Source organism: Vombatus ursinus, unplaced genomic scaffold, assembly GCF_900497805.2.
Source record: "Vombatus ursinus unplaced genomic scaffold, bare-nosed wombat genome assembly UNPS02014818.1, whole genome shotgun sequence".
NCBI lineage: Eukaryota > Metazoa > Chordata > Mammalia > Diprotodontia > Vombatidae > Vombatus > Vombatus ursinus.
Window position 1 is genome coordinate 58713624 of NW_020954596.1, and position 12690 is coordinate 58726313.

General features: G+C 38.2%; 1 protein-coding gene across 2 annotated transcripts in view; it reads right to left on the reverse strand.

Moving 5' to 3' along the window:
• SCFD2 (sec1 family domain containing 2) overlaps positions 1–12690 on the reverse strand; it is a 414713-nt gene that overhangs the window by 278133 nt on the left and 123890 nt on the right. The window lies entirely within an intron of this gene.

Consider the following 12690-nt stretch of genomic DNA (forward strand, 5'->3'; position numbering starts at 1 on the left):
CAAGTCAACAAGCATCCATTCAAAGTTCACTATGTGCCAAGCACTGTGCTAAGTGCTGAAAATACAAATACAAACAGAAAGAAGACAGTACCTGCCCTCAAGGATTCTAAAGGGATGGGGTAGAGGAAGTAGATACAATGATAAAAGCTCTATAATAATGAGACTGTGATGGCATTATTGAAACAAAGATTTTTTTCTTCACTTTTCTTCTATTCTTGAGCATCCTGTCAAATTGATGAGTTTGGCAAAAGTGCCCAAGCCTTGATAGGCTTGTGGTCAGTATTTTACCCACACAACTCTAAGGCAGTAATTACTGAAATCCTTGCTTTTCTTCCTTTATTCCCTTCACTTTTCTACTAGTTTTTCTTCCTTGCTTGCTCTAACCTACCAAGTCCCAATTTAGATTTATTTCATTTAAAAAATAATAGAAAAGGCAAATGGATCACAAAATCATGAAGTAAACAATTTAAAATTGTAAAAGTAAGAGAGAAGCAGTATGGGGGTGAGGGGAAGATAGACTGACTCAGGGTCAAGAAGACTTGGGTTCAAATTCTACCTTTCACACATACTGGCTAAGTGGCCCCAGGCAAGCTTAGCTGAACCTATTAGTGCCCCAGATAACTAATTCCCTTAGAGTTGAAGTTGCAGACCAGTTGCTTAAATCTGCATTGTAGGGGGACTTTCCTCCCTGGGAGTTTCCTATGCCAATGAAATTACAGATCTAACCTTAAAAAATGAGAAGTTAAAAAAAAAAGGTCTGGAACCAATCTATACAAAGGCCAGGTTCCTTTTGTATGTTACAGTAACTGGGATGATTTAAGGCTGCTAAGAACACAATGCAACTTTAAAGAACATCTATTTAATTTACTGCCTTCTATCTCTGTATCTGCAACTCCTCTGCACTCACAGCTGGCTGGGATCATTGACATGCTGATCACCTGACCACACAGGTGCCTGCAGCTGGTGACAGAGAGTCAGCAGCGGAGAGGTTCTGCTCTACCTATCAGAAACTGCTCACCAACCATAACCAGATCGCTAGAGAAGCAGGAATGGGTGTGTAAAGGCTCCCCGAAGCTACACAGTATGGTGCTCGTAAAGTGACTGTCTGGAAACTCCAGGATAACAGCCAGCATTTCTATAGCACTTTATGTATGTCATGTCATCTGATTCTCAGAACAACCCTGGGAGGTAGTCCAATTATCAGCTACCTTACACAGATGAGGAAACCAAGGTACAGAGAGGTTATGGGACTTGCCCAAGGTTATACAGCTAGGAAGTGTCAGAGGCTGGATTTTAACTCAGGTCTTCCCAACACACGTCCAGCATTCCATGTATTGAGCTGCCCAGCTGTTTTTGAAGGGCACCAACTTCTGGAGTTATGACCCTTTCTTTTTCTCTTCCTGTAGGAGGCTGCTAGGTGGTGTGGTAGACAGAACACTGGGCCTGGAGTCAGTAATACCTAAGTTCAAATCTAGCTTCAGACACCAGCTAGCTAGGTGACCCTGGGCAAGTGACTTAACTTCTCCGTGCCTCGGTTTCCCCATCTGTAGAGATAATAATGGCACCTACTCCCTCAGTATTATTGTAAATATAAAATGTAATAAATTTTAAAACACCATAAACACTAGCTATTATTTTTGTATTATTAATATAGTTATCATTGTTGTTTTAGTTTATGTTGTCTGACCAGAGACAGGGACTCTCTCTGGTCATTAGATTAAAACAGTGCTATAACAGTAAAAAAGGCATAAGTTTGGGGATCAGAAGATTACAATCCTTGCTCCAGCAAGGGGAATGACCCTGGTCAAGTGACTTAACCTCTTTGAGCATCTGAATCCTGAACTGTAAAGTGGGGATAATAATATTTTCATAACTTAAAAAGGATCATAGTACATAGACCTGGAAGGGCCCTTAACGGCCATTTAATTCAAGTTCCTCATTTTACAAATGTAGAAACCAATGTACAATGAGGTTAAACGTCTGGCCTGAGGACACACAGCTAGCAAGGGGCAGACTTCTGGATACATCTTAGTCCCCACTGGATTGTAAAGTTACCATACAATTCAGCAGTGGATAGCATGTAGGACATGGATTCAGGAGGATACAGTTTGAACACCACCTTTGCTACTGAGTAGCTGAGCAACCCCTGGTAACTCATGTAACCCCTCTGAGTCTCAATTTCTTCAACTGTAAAATGGGAACAATAACATCTAAAATGCCTACCTCACAGTGTTGTGAGGCTTAAATGAGATAATGAGCTTCAATAATCTTTAGGCATTTTAAATAAACATTATTACTTGAAATATAAACAAATACCAAATAAATATTGTACTATTGTTATTACTATTATGCTTAATATTTGTTGAATGAATATCTTTCATTTCATTTTTTAAAAATGAATATTTTTTATCCCCCCCAATAGCCTCCTAATAAGTTTTTCTATGTCATTTCTTCTGCCTCCAGAATGGCCTAAAATTCTCATTCCCATCACTCCCCAAACCAGCAATCCCTCAACTGTATTCTTTATTCAGGGCTCAGTAAAGAAATAATTGTATTGGCAAGATTTCTGCTTTCTGACAAATGGATCATCAGGTATCATTATTTCCTTGGTTCCCTCTTTAAATAAATGCAGAGATTTTATAACTGTGTGAAAGTTTTGGTTACTGCTGTTGAACTGATCCCAAGTGTAATAAACCTCTAAAATATGTAACTCAAATCTAGATTTTACTAGACATTTCTACAAGATCAGCTTCTTTGTTAATAATAACAATAACTGCAGAACTCTGCATATTCAACAGAACTGCAGCCTTTTCCAAAATGTCTAGTCAGATCCATGGGGTCTTTTCCAGGACCCATACCTGAATCATTTTACATTAGAAATCCCTACCTATGTGTGAAGTAAAGAGTGCTAGGTCAAACTATGAGTTAGAGAGAGCAGCTAGGCGACCCAGTGGCTAGAGTACACAGAAGAGTCATCTTTCCGAGTTCAAACACAGCTTCCTATATTTACTAGCCATGTGACCAGGGGCAAGCCATGTAACCCTGTTTGCCTTAGTTTCCTCATCTGTAAAATGAGCTGGAGAAGGAAATGGCAAACCACTCCAGTATTTATGCCAGTTGTTTAGTGGTTGTGCAGTTGTATTCAAGTCTTTATGACCCCTTTTGGGGTTTTCTTGGCACACAGAGTCAGACACAACTGAAATGACTCAACAACACCACCATGAGTTAGAGACTCAAAGTAGTACTTGGACATGTAGCTAGCTAGAACAATATTCCAGTACTTTTGTTCAATTTAAACAGATGAAAACCATTTCAGAATGCCCTTTCTGGCTTCTCTTGCCCTGCCCTTCCCACTGCATCCTGTTCTGCTCTGCCTTTCTCCACGTAATAGGCAGAGAGATACTTGGCCTACAATTTGACACCTTACAGGTGGGGAAGAATGAAATGCCTTCTGGATTAGAGCCATAATGTTGGATGAGACTGGGAGGTCATTTAATCCAATCTCTTACTTAATGTGGGAATTAATCAATAAGCATTTATTAAGCACCTGCTAGGGACGAATTACTAAGAACATTTCTTTCCCTCAAAGATATTACATTTTACCAAGGGCAACAACCAGAACACATGTAAGTTACTATATAATAAATACATAAAAAATACAAGGTAATTTCAGTGAGGAGGGAGACAGCCGCACAGGGTGGAATTAAGAAAAGAAAAAGAAAAAGGAGTCATGAAGGATATGGCACCTGAGCTAAACTTTAATGAAAAGTCAGGATTTTAAGAGACAAGATAAGGAGGAAGTCCATCCCAGGCATGGGACACAGTCTGGACAAAGGCATGGAGATGAAAGATGAATTGCCTTGTGTGAGGGACAGCAAATAGGCTGGTTTGTCTGAACCAAGAATGAGTGAAGAGGAGTCTGGGAAGGCAGGCTAAAGCTGAATGGTGAATGAATGACTTTAAATACCAAATAGAAGAATCTGTATTTGATCCTAGAAGTGATAGAGATCTGCTGGAATTTCATTAGGACTATTACTTGGACAGGTGTTAACATTGATTGGGGAGGAGAGAGAATAGAGGCAGGAAGACCAATTAGGAGGCTACAATAATAGACCAGGAGAAAGGTGGTGAGGGTTTGAATGAGGGTTGTGGCTATGTCAGTCGAAAGAATGAGGTGAAAGTGAAAGATACTGTGGAAGTAGAATCAGTGATACTGGATAACTGATTGGATTTTGGGGAGGCAGGTGAGAGAGAGAGGATTTCCTTCTTCAGTAGCCCTCAAAAGGTTTCTTATCTAGGTAGTGCCAGAATTCTTCTAGGAACCAGGGAGCTCACTTCTTTACAAGGCTATGAATTCCATTTTGGAGTTACTCTAATTATTAGAACTATTCCTTACACTAAGGGAAAATCAACCCCTCTAACTTTCATGTACTGTTTCTAGTTTGGCCTTCAGGAACTATATTTTAAGTTTACAGTGTAATTTACATAGAGAGGCACGGTGACCTAAACCAGGTACAGTGAAACTAAATGGTCCTTGTACTAGACAATCTACTACTTTTAATGTAGTCTGACACTGTAGTAGCTTTCCAGACATCCATGTTATATAAGCTTGCAGCTAACCAAATCTCTCCAAGTCTTTTGGCTTTGGACTATTATCTGAAGCCAGGTACCTATACCTTGGCCCTCTATCCCACCTCATACATATACACCTCGGTACCTATAAACAACTTCTTTTTCTCCTGCTGTTCCTTCTTCAATTAATCAGCACATAATTTTACAAGTATTTCAATCAAACTGCATCTTACTAGTTTGGGCACATTATTTCAGGCCATCTTAAATTCTCATCGTGTTATTCTATGTATCAGATACATCCATATCTTAATCTCCTATAAATCTGATAAGCTTCACATCTATGTCTTAATATTAACAAAATTGTGCAAAAGATCAGTATGACCCTTGAGGCAGGCTGCTAGGACCTTCTTCCCAGGTGACAACTATCCACTAATTAAAACTTTTCCCACATACTTTAATCAGCTATGAATCAACCCAATTGGTGGATTCACTGGTGTATCTGACATCAGACTTTTAAATGCCTATTATCAGAACTTAGGAGGCATTAGGTTCCTCCTCCTTGCAGACCTACCCTTTCCAGACAGCAAGAGGTTGTTCAGAAAAGTCAAAAATAAAGCCAAGTCCATAAGAATCCACAGTCTAGAGTACTAGAATAGCATAATCAGTCTTCCTTTCTTCTCTTTTCTTAGAAAAATCCTTTGTTTGTGACTACAGATATATGTGTATATATATATGTATATATATATATACTATACAGATAGAATATGTATATACTATATATATAGTATGTGTTATATACATGGCTTTCCTCTAGTTGACCAGTTTAGTAAGCCTATTCAAAAAAGCAAATGAGATTAATTTCACATGATTTGCTCTTAGAGAACCCATGCTAGCTCCCAATAAAACCTGCTTTCCTTTATAAGCACATCTAGGTCCTGATTAGCGTGAATTATGAATCCTTAGAACTGATTGCATGCATGCATGCATGTATTTGAATTTGAACTATGTTAAGTTATAATTAGGTAAAATATGGCAATTGTTTCCAGCCAATGGAAGTATGCAGTGTGGACTCAAATAATTGGGGATGGAGAGGTGGGGAGGGCAGAATTCAGTATTCAAACTAATTTGGGATCTGACTGTAGTCACAAACAAAGGATTTTTCTAAGAAAAGGGAAGAAAGGAAGACTGATTGTGCTATTCTAGTAGTCTAGACTGTGGATTCTTATGGACTTGGCTTTATTTTTGAGTTTTCTGAATAACCTCTTGCTGTCTGGAAAGGGTGGGTCTGCAAGGAGGAGGAACCTAATACCTCCTAAGTTCTGATAACAGCAAAATAGTCATACTTGATAAAAGAAACCTTCCCACTGAAAATAAATCAGAATTACATAGGTGCATTCTAGGGTACAGACTTAGCTCTAAAGAATAATAACACACACTTTTTTAAACATTTATACTCTGGTGTCTTCCATGAGAGGCTGTGTTGTATTGTGGAAAGAAATCCGCTGTTTGAGATCTACCTCTGCCCTTTACTAGCTAGGTGACCTTCTTAGGCAAAAAAAGACAAATGTCTCCAACTTTGTTTCCTCATCTGTAAAATAAGGATAACAATCTTTATGTTACCTACCTCACAAAACCATAGTGAATAAAGTACTCTATAAATGTGAGCTACAATTTTTATTTGTTTGAAGCCATTGCTATTTATTATTGTCATTATTGGTAGTAGCAGTAGTAGTAGTAGTAGTAGTAGTAGTAGTAGCAGCAGCAGCAGCAGTAGTAGTAGTAGTAGTAGTAGTAGCAGTAGTAGTAGCAGTAGTAGTAGTAGCAGTAGTAGTAGCAGTAGTAGCAGTAGCAGCAGCAGTAGTAGTAGTAGTAGTAGTAGTGATGGTAGTGACATTTACACAGACACCTAAATCTATACCTTACATACATTATCTCATTTGAGCCTCTCGACAAACCTGTCAGGTAGGTATTACAGAGATCGATATATTCCCATTTTACAGAAGGAAAGAAGGCTCAGAAAAAACTAAAAAATGAGTTGTCCATAGTCACACAGGTAGAAAGACTCGAGACAAGATCTAAACCTAAGTGTTTCCAACACCAAGTCCAACATTTTAACCACTATACCATACTGTCTCTCTAAGGGACAATTTACATGTGGGGATATGACCACTGTAAGACAAACATTGTGTGATTTTGGATTATTTTAGTTGCATTGAAGCCTAAGGCATATTTGTAATAAGCCAACATACTTTTCAAAATTGAAAGCATAATAGTAATATTCTTACAAAATATAATAAAACTGATTTAGGCAGCTGGCTCTTTTGAGTTAATTAAATTCACTTTCCTTAGGGAACTTATTTTGAACCTCTTGAATGTTAGTCTCTAAATACAGTATAATTGGCTTTGCAAAAGAAAGCAAAGCAGAAAAAGATCTGTGGAACACAGTTGATTAAATATGAGTCAGCAACCCTTAAGTTAAAAGCAAAAAACACAAGTGATACTGTGATATGTAAACAGTCTAGCCATTGGGAGGCAAAGAGAAATAATCCCCCATAGCCTGCACTGATCAGGCTTTTATTAAAATTGAGTGTCCCACAACTAAAGAGAGAGATAGAAGATCAAGAGAAGAACTACAAAAATGTTCCAGAAATCATACAAGAGAACCCATGAGCAAAGAAGAAAGACATGGAGAAGGAAAGAGGCAGTGGCAGATTAAAATCCTCTGGAGTCCCAGGGAACCAAGACTTTGGAAGCCTTTCCTTAGAGTTTATATTTTTAAAAATTAAATAAACAGACATATAATATCATTCAGTAATTAAAAAAAAATTATAATAATATAAAATTGGAGAATAGGCTCAATATTCCATTATTTTATTGAAAGGTGTTTTAATATTTTAATATATATTTTAAGATAAATACTCAAGTACTTAAATAGATCTGTGACCTCATTGACACAGATATTAGCCCTGATGATAGAGACTACCAACTAGCTATGTCTGTATGACCTGTGGAACCTTTGTCCATGTTCATAAGTTCATAAGTCCACCTCCTATAAGTTCAGCATAGTGAGCACTCCCAGGACTCTGGCACCCTCCTCACTTTCTCTTGACATCTCTACGATAGTAGTGTAGCATATGGCCTATTCATTATTTATCCCTGAATGTTGCCACACAACAAGCCTGAAAACTTTCTTTTCTCTGGTTCCTGTTGCTTGTTTCTTATGTGTCAGAACCTGTTCACGCCCACTACACATCTTTCCACTGCCTTCTGAGAAACACTCAATTTTAATTCTTCAGGAAACTGTGTTCTGTAAATCACAACCATAAAACATCACCAACAGTCTATTGGTATTTAAAAGACGGGTCTTTATTTCTGGAAAAAGTTTGGGGTAAGTTTAAAAACTTTGCAATTTTCCAAAGGAAATAAAACATGTGCTCCTCCTCTTTAATTGTGAGTCAAACTCATTGTCTATCTTCTGTATCTGTCTTAGATACATGTCTTAGTATTTTTAAGATTGAAATGTAAAAATAAGCCATTAATATTACTTGATTTTTAGATTATAACAAGGACTTGTAAAATTGCAGAAGAAAAACTGGATTGATAATATGCAAAAACTATACCAATTATAAGCAAAGTGAAATTTTAACAAAGATAAAAATCAAAGAAACGTAATTTGGGAAAAGCTGAAAATAACTAAATTGAATAAACAAGCTTAGTAAAACAGTAGTTTTTTTTTTTTTTTAAATAACACAGGAGAAACTACTCTCACATATTAACAATATCACTGGTGGTCACGGCTAATGGGAAAAGTCAGGAGGACAGAAGGGGAGCACCAATGTTGAACCTGGGGCCTGAGCCTTGCAGCTTATGAAAGTGCTGTCAGGTTCAGTCTGGACAGAGGTTGAAGGGGACTTCAGGATCTAGCTGCTGAAGACATTTAATTCTTTCAGGAGCTTTTAGCCTGGAGTCCATGTACCTGGGTTTTTTTTGTTTGTTTTTTTAACATTTTGATAATTGTTTTTGTTGTTGATTAGTTGTTTCAGTCACGTCTGACTCTTTGTGACCCCATCTGGGCTTTTCTTAGCAAAGATACTGGAATGGTTTGCCATCTCCTTCTCCAGCTCATTTTACAGATGAGGAAACTGAAGCAAACTGGGTTAAATGACTTGCCCAGGGTCACACAGCAAATAAATGTCTAAGGCTAGATCTCAACCCACAAAGATGAGTCTTCCTGACTTCAGGTCCAGTATTCTATCCACTGTGCCACCTCTCTGCCCCTTGATAACTACATTTCAATATAATTGGTTTCCATTGAATCTTATTTTACTTTATGCATTTAAAAACATTATTTTGAAAAGGGGTCCAAAGGCTTCACCAGACTGAGAAAGGAGTCCATGGAATAAAAAGGGCTTAGTCCCTGCCTTAGACCCTTAGTCTACATGCCAGAGGCCAGGGTTCCAAGACTATGGCACAAGTCAGTAAGGACAAGGGCACATAAGCAAGCAGTTTTAACTTGCACACTCAAAAAACAATAAAAATTTTTAAATTTTAAAAATTTTAAAAAATTAAAAAAAAAAAAACCAAACCAACAAACCTTGCACACTCAAGTGTAACCTTCCACACGTAGCACCAGCCCAGGTTGCCTTGCTATCCACTTTGGTTCTGATAACCTTGAGGGCTCCCAGTCCAGGCATAGTATGCTTAGTACCTATCTGAGCTCTAGAATAACAGGAAAGAATCACAGATTTAGAGCTGAAAGGGCCTGGAGAGGTCATCTAGTTCAACTCTCTCATTTTAGAGTTGGAACAAATTGTGGCCCAGAAAGGGCCCAAGTTCATACAGCTAATAAGAGGCAGAAACAGGATTCAAATCAGGTTTTCTGATTCCAAATCCAGCTTTCTTCCCATTGCTCTATGGAAGGACTGTATATGTTTTGCACCTACTTCTACGTATCGACATTGTTCTCTCCCCACCACTCCACTTTGAAAGTAAAGCTGCGGTGCAGCGAGGTGGCGCAGTGGACAGAGTACCAGCCCTAGATTCAGGAGGACCTGAGTTCAAATCCGGCCTCAGACACATAACACTTACTAGCTGTGTGACCCTGGGCAAGTCACTTAACCCCATCGCCTAGCCAAAAAAAAAAAAAAGAAAGAAAGAAAGGAAAGGAAAGTTGCTTCTGTATCCCCAATGCTTAGCACAGTGCCTGTCACATAGGCTGGGCTTAATAAAAGCTCATTGATTGATGGATGGATGGATTATCAATGGCAGTTGCTCTTTGGATCTGTTAAATTTGATTCAATAAACAGTTATTAAGTGCTTACCATACAGCACTGAGCTATACTCTGTAGGTATTCAAAGTTTAGGTAAGACATACATCTGACCAGGGAAAAAGAGAAGGAAGGAAAAACTGGATAAAACTATAGCAGGATAGATTTAGAAGTAACATCAGAAAGACCCTCCCAACTCCTATATCATGGTTAGTTTACACTGGAATCCTTTTTGTCCAGGAACAATGTACTTCCAATGCCTGGAAATAATCTAAGATACCCATTTGCAGTCCCTTCTATGCAGGGATTTCAATGTTTACAGGCAGCTTTGGTGATTCTATCGTGAGAAAAGTTCAGTTATGTATTGAAAACAAGTTATTAGAACATATCCTTAGTGGTTAAATGTGATAAAACACTATGCCTATGGATAAAACTAAATCCTTTAGCATCATGCTTACTCAGCAATAATGAGAAAGCAAAACTCTGAGACATTAATTAGAGAAGACACAGTGATCTGTATGGTTAGTCTTGCAGAAACATTCCCAGCGTATGTTATTTCTATTCACTTAGTCACTGCTTTCTGAAAATTTAAAGGATCCTCTTGGCTGGAGGTTCAAATGCTTGGTCTCAGCTACAGGAAAATCTGTCTAACCACATATGAGCTAGGCAAAGGGAAAAAGTTCCTATTCTTCAAATAAGTGGGGTTTTTTTTTTAAAGGAATTCTAATTTTGTGCATAAGATAGAAAAAAATTCAATTTTATAATTAAGAAAATGTGAACAAATGCTCACTCTGCTCCATTCTCCTCTATGGTCAGAGGAAGTAGACTTTTCAAAGGGACCTGGAATTGCATTTATCACAGTGAAGGGAGAGAATTCTTTTCCCTCTGGTGTCCTTTATTTTGCTAGAATGCATAACCTTCAGAGGTTCAGGGCTGGCAGGCCTGCTACATGTGACTATTTATTCATGCAGTCATCCATTCAACAAACATTTATTGAGCACCTACTGTGCATAAGGCATTGTAAACAGGACTGTAGACAGCTGTGACAAGTCTCAGTAGTTAAGGCCTTCCAAAAACAAAAGGAAACATAGAGCTGACTGAAGAACTTTAACTCCACCAAGTCAAGTATTCAAAACTTAATCTTTGAACAAACCTATTCTCTTCCATGGGACAATCCTTCAAATACTTGAAGAACGTTCTCATGGTCTCCTAATTCTTCTCTTCTCTACACACACCCAGTTAAGCACCCCCAGTCCCTCAATCTGATCCTCAGGACCACAAGGCCCCCTTCACCATCTAGATCACCCTCCTCGGGATACTCTCTAGCTAAACAATGTCCTTAAGTGAGGCTCTCAAAACTGAGCCCCAAGATGTGGTCTGCCAGGGCAGAATAACTTTGTTCCCTGAGTCCTAGACAATACTTCCAACACAGCCTAAGGAGCAACTGCTTATTTGGCTGCCAAGTTGCACTTTTGAATTACAATGACCTTGTAGCCCACTGAAATCCTCTAGTCTTTTTGCACATGAACTACTTTTTAGCTGCTTCTTATTTTACTTTTACTTTTTATTAGAACTGACCCATCATTCTATACTGTTAGATCTTTTGGGATCCTGCTTCAATGACTCAACATGAAAGCTATCCACCTCAGCTGCTTATCATTGGCAAATGTGATAAATAAGACAAGTTTTCATTCAAGTCACCGGGAAAGAGGTGGAACAGAATAGGGCTAGAAGTGAAGCCTTTTGCCACTCCATTAGGTAGCCTCATCTCCAGGTAGACATCAATCCATTAATCAATGCTATATAGATATGGCTTACAACTAGTTCTGAATCCAACCACTTGTACATTTACCCAGTCCACCTATCTCCTGTTTAGCCCTGAGAATTCCATGAAAGAATGTGCAATGAATCCCTGAAGTCCAGGTATACTGTGTCTAGGTATACTGTTGTCTACAACATTCTCCAACCAGCAACTAGTATTTCCCCAACTGGCCTTTCCCAATTACAGCAACTCTGTTTAAAAAAAAAAAAGTCAATGAGGGCAGTCCACTAAAACCTACTCTTGATCAACCCAGGTTGTCCTTTAATGATCACCTGTAGTGCCTCTCTGAAAGTTTTGGTGAACAGAATCTCAGTCATTTCTGATGCAATCTTTGGATAGGATATTTTGCTGGGGAAAAACATCAGAAGTATTTCCATGGTTCCTGTCAAGGAGGGTACACTGAGATCTTCTGTTTAGGATGAATAACCATAAAATAAACAAATGATCAGACTTAACATTGGATACACAGGAAATGCAAATACATATTTAAAAAATATGCCCTCATTTAAAAAATATAAAGAACATAACTAATTTTTCAGTAGGGTTACACAGGAAAGTCACTGAATTTCCTTGTGAAATTAAGATAAATTTAAGGTCAGAAGGTTCAGACAAAGCAAGTTTTCAAGAGACTTACACATGACAGAAAGAGTAACTAGGCCTAGGGCAACAATACAAGAAATGAACAAAGAGAGTGCACAGGAAGCTAAGAAAAATGTTTATGCTAAACATAAATGAACAGCTATCATTATTGATTCTGAGCAGAAAGAATAATATTAAATTTCACCACCGACTGACCAGCTTTAAGACTCAAGATAGGCAAGTTGCCAAGTGTCTCTCATGGAGTCCTACAAGGTAAAATCACATTCTGGTTGCAAAAGAAGAATCTCAAAATCCTTGAAACTTCATGACGCTACATTCATCAACCAAATCTACACGACTCAGCAATTTGGGAGTGAAGATTAATCAAACAGGTATAGAGGTCATAGGTCATGTTTATTTGGCCATCAAGAACCTGGTCTAATTAACTAA